This window comes from Leptonychotes weddellii, chromosome 4 (assembly GCF_054177405.1).
Source record: "Leptonychotes weddellii isolate Sample4059 chromosome 4, ASM5417740v2, whole genome shotgun sequence".
NCBI lineage: Eukaryota > Metazoa > Chordata > Mammalia > Carnivora > Phocidae > Leptonychotes > Leptonychotes weddellii.
The window spans coordinates 66268794-66273890 of NC_138372.1; the positions used below are offsets into that span (position 1 = coordinate 66268794).

At 42.9% G+C, this 5097-nt stretch overlaps 1 pseudogene; it reads left to right on the forward strand.

The window, feature by feature from the left end:
- Window positions 1-383: 383 nt before the first annotated feature.
- LOC102744206 (poly(rC)-binding protein 2 pseudogene) lies at window positions 384-1704 on the forward strand (annotated as a pseudogene).
- Window positions 1705-5097: the final 3393 nt, after the last annotated feature.

Genomic DNA, 5097 nt, shown 5'->3' on the forward strand with positions numbered 1-5097 from the left:
TTGACAGAGAAAGACACAGCGAGAGAGGGAACACAAACGGGGAGTGGGAGAGGGAGAAGCAGACTCCCTGCCGAGCAGGGAGCCCGATGCGGGACTCGATCCAGGGACTCCAGGATCATGACCTGAGCCGAAGGCAGTCGCTTAACCAACTGAGCCACCCAGGCTCCCCAGGAGCTAACAATTCTTGATCTATACAAAAAAATCCAAAATTCTTGGAAATAATTTTATAATGAAATATGTGAACTCCCAGACCAGCAGAGGCAGCAGCCGGAGCAGCTGCAGCCTGTGGCCTCCACCCGCCCCGGGGTCGCTTTCCCCCTTCTTCCTCCTCTTCCTCCGCCCACCCGAGGCCTCGCATTCCCACCCGCCCCTGTTGTGCTGCCCTTCCTCTTCCCGCCCACTCCGTCGCCTCCGCCTGCAGTTTTTGGCTCTCACCCCCACCAGTGACCAAAGACTTGACCACTCAAAGTCCAGCTCCCCAGAACACTGCTCGACATGGACATCGGTGTGACCGAAGGTGGATTAAATGTCACTCTCACCTCCGGCTACTTATGCATGGAAAGGAAGTTGGCAGTATCATCGGAAAGAAAGGAGAATCCGTTAAGAAGATGCGTATCAACATCTCAGAAGGGAATTGTCCTGAGAGAATTATCACTTTGGCGGGCCACTAACGCCATCTTCAAAGCCTTCGCTATGACCACTGACAAACTGGAAGAGGACATCAGCAGCTCTATGACCAATAGTACAGCTGCCAGTAGAGCCCCAGTTACCCTGACGCAGGTGGTCCCTGCTAGTCAGTGTGGCTCTCTCATCGGGAAAGGTGGTTGCAAGATCAAAGAAATACGAGAGAGTACAGGGGCTCAGGTCCAGGTGGCAGGGGATATGCTCCCCAACTCAAGTGAGCGGGCCATCACTATTGCTGGCATTCCGCAATCCATCATTGAGTGTGTGAAACAGATCTGCGTGGTCATGCTGGAGTCCCCCCCAAAGGGCGTGACCATCCCGGACCGGCCCAAGCCGAACAGTTCTCCAGTCATCTTTGCAGGTGGTCAGGCGTATACCATTCAAGGACAGTGTGCCGTTCCACAGCCAGATTTGACCAAGCTGCATCAGTTGGCAATGCAACAGTCTCATTTTCCCATGACGCATGGAAACACCAGATTCAGTGGTTTGGATGCATCTGCTCAGACTACTTCTCATGAACTCACCATTCCAAATGATTTGGTTGGCTGCATAATCGGGCGTCAAGGCGCCAAAATCAATGAGATCCGTCAGATGTCTGGGGCGCAGATGAAAACTGCGAACCCAGTGGAAGGATCTATTGATAGGCAGGTTACCATCACTGGATCTGCTGCCAGCGTTAGCCTGGCTCAATATCTGATCAATGTCAGTTTAGAAAACGCTAAACCCTCCTCCCACGTAGCCTCCCTCACGATCCCTGATCACCTCAGCATCAACCTCTCCCAACTCTCCACCCCTTCTTCTTCTTCTTCCTCCTCCACCACCACCCCCTCGCTCGCCGCAGCGGGGACCTCCGACGCACCCTCCAGCCTCCCCAATCCTCTTCCGACCGCCCCTGGTGTCTCCAGTCTGCTCGGCATGAAACCCATCCCTCTTCTCCTGGCTCTAAATGTTGCGTCTGCTGCTAAGGGCACCGGGGCTTCAGCCACCGCCACCACCACGTCTGCCGCCATGTGTAACTAACAAACTGAGAGGCGAGAAACAGAGATTCTCCCCCTACTGACTGAATATCTTGAGGCACCCCCTCAAGTACTTCTTGGTTTATTTTGTTTTTCTTTGTTAACATTGGTGAGAACTGAACAATTGTGAGCTTGTGACCGTTTCCTTTTGACTATTTTGGGGCATAACAGGGTGGGGGGGGGGTAACAGTAACCTGGGGTTAGGGTTAGGCCATTCCATCTGAGTGCCTGTTTCAGAGTCTGACTTGTTGAATTCTTTATCTAGAGCCACATCTTGCTCTTCCTTTTCATTCTGTTACTTTTTTTGGAGCTTTATTCTGCATTGCAATATTAACAATGTGTTAGGCTCTGTGTTAATGAATAAAAGCTTCTCCATTTAAATATATATATATATATGTGTAAGCAGCTGGAAAACTATAAAACTTATACTGATAGATACAAATGCTTAAATTGAGAACTAGAGTTTAAACACTCTACTTATACTCTTTTGCATTGCCTTAATAATCATTAAACATTAAATGTGCTTTAGCCCATCTTACCATATATCTTGGTTCTGTATGCTGTTATCAATTTACTAATCAGTAACATATGACAGTTAACTTGATTATTTGTTTATTTTAGTCAAAATGTCTCTACTTGGGAATCTCAAAATCATGAAACGAAATATGTAATGACAGAATGGCCTCATTATTAGCAGTTAGAGAATCATAACCGGATCCTTTTGCCTTTAACAATTGGGGGTTTGCTAATTCATTTATGAACTTTCTAGGATTAGGAAGTGCTGCCGCCTCATAAAGTTTCACTATGGCAGCCACAGGCCTTACCATCTCCTATGGCCTAGTGTCATTAAACAGTTCTGCTGTGTTCCATTTACAAGGCCCCTATCACCAGCAGCAACCTGATGACTGTAAGCCAGCTTAGGGAATATTGTTGTCCTGGCCATTCCGGTTACCTTAAGCTGTGTATTTACAGTGATTACACTGTCCAATTATAATGTAATCCTAGCAGGAATGAATGCCATAATTATAGGCTATGTTTCTCTCTACATATTTACCATACCATAAAGAATATCACAAAGACTCAATTGAACTCTAATGTGTGAATACATTCTAATAATCTTCCACATCATTCCTCAGCTAAGTATCATAGTAAATTTTCAGCTTATTACTGGTTCAACTATTTATAAATGAAATAAAACATTTGTTTGTGAAGTAGACATAAGTTTACATTTTTTAGAAACCAAGAGATTTTCTGGAACTGCAGAGGATCTGCATTTATCAACTAAAATACTAAGTTATCCACAGACTTAGAATGTAAAAAGTTAATAAAACAACAAATAAGCATAAACTCAACCACACATATCATTTTGTTTCAGTCATTTTCCCATTGCAAATGATAATTTTATCTCAGCTATTTCAAAGCCAATCTACACTGCACTCCAAACAATGGAAATTATGTGTTCCTCTGAATGAGGAAGATTTGTAATAGAAAAAGAACAGAAGAGAAACTGAGGTGGTAAACAGGCTAACTAATTTCTGCTTCCAAATAACAGGCTATTAAGGAGTCTAGATGAGCCATGGAATAGAGACCCAGACTGAGGAAGGGATTCTGGCACACCTACATTATCATCTCAGATCCAAAAGGCATCTAGAGTTAGTACCAGTTCTCCCCCAAAGGGCATGAAAAAATATTCAGAATCTTAGAAAAGAGGAACAAATTTATTAAGGCAAAAGGTCTAAATCAGTGCAACAAATGGGTTACAAATGTGAAAGTACTGATCTTCTCAACTTGTAAAGTGGAGTGATCTGGTCAAGACCTATGTTGGCTAGACCTCTGGGCCAGAAATTTATGGCTATAAGAATCCTCCTCTTATTTACTACAGTTTGACATATATATATATTTATATATAAATAAATAATGTAATAAATATATATATTATTTTCCGTATGTGTCGTGGTTTTAAAAAGGTCAAGAAACTCTGCTGTATGAGAAGGAAATAGGTCTTAATCATCTTTGATGTTCGGCATTTGGCAGCTATGTTTTCTGAGGGGCAGTTGCCAATGGTGGCCATGGCTAGAAGCTGGGAATTCAGGCTTGGCCCCTGGGAGAAGACTGCTTCTGGGGGTCAGAGAAAGCAGAAGAGCTTTTGGTGGTGGGTGGAAAATGGAGGGAAACAACGGAGACTGAAGAGTGGTGAATACACAGTACGTTTCCTCATCAAGCCACTTCCTGAATTCTGAGGCCTGTTTGGGGTAATTTGCTAAAATCTTAACCTGAAAACCTGTGAAGAACAGAGCAGAATTACCTGCAGTCCATCAATGCTTAAGTAGGAAAGACCCTCACACTCTCAGTTCAAATTCCAAAAAAGATAAGCCACTGGAAAAGGGGCGGCCGGAAGGAGACTATGTCTTATCAAAACAGTAATCCAGTCTCTCATTAGCTGATTGCATTAAGGCACTTAATCTGCTTATAGAAAAAAGGTAGACCCTCCCTGGCAAAAAATAAGTCATCTTTACTTTTAATAGAAGGAAATTTGGGGAAAAAAAAAAAAGACATCTGATTGATATAGAAGAGGAATCAAGGGGGGCGGGGCACCTGGGTGGCTCAGTCATTAAGCTTCTGCCTTCGGCTCAGGTCATGATCCCAGAGTCCTGGGATCAAGCCCTGCATCAGGCTCCCTGCTCAGCAGGAAGCCTACTTCTCCCTCTCCTACTTCCCCTGCTTGTGTTCCCTCTCTCACTGTGTCTCTCTCTGTCAAATAAATAAATAATAAAAAAGAGGAATCAAAGGAGAGAAAAAGGAACATAAAACAAGAGGGGAGTATACAGCAACACATGCTTACCTTAAGAAGAAAAATCCCAAATAAACAACCTAACCTTACACCTGAAGGAGCTAGAAAAAGAACAACAAATGAGGCCAAAAGCCAACAGAAGGAAGGAAATAATAAAGATTAGAGCAGAAATAAATGATATAGAAACTAAAAAAAAAAAAAAAGGACTCAAACAAAATCCAAAGTAAAAGAGGACAAACAACCACTGAAACCACAAAAATACAAACTTTAAGAGAATATTAAGAAAAACTATATGCCAACAAATTGGACAATCTGGAAAAAATGGACAAATTCCTAGAAACTACCAAAATTGAAACAGGAAAAAATAGAAAACTTGAACAGACCAATAACTAGCAAAGAAACTGAATCAGTAATAAAAAAAAAAACTCCCAACAAACAGAAGTCCTGGACCAGATGGCTTCATAGGTGAATTCTACCAAACACTTAAAGAAGAGTAAAGAAGAGTTAATACTTATTTTTCTCACACTATTCCAAAAAATAGAAGAGGAAGGAAAACTTTCAAACTCTTTTTCTGTGGGGCCAGAATTACCCTGATCCAAAACCAGA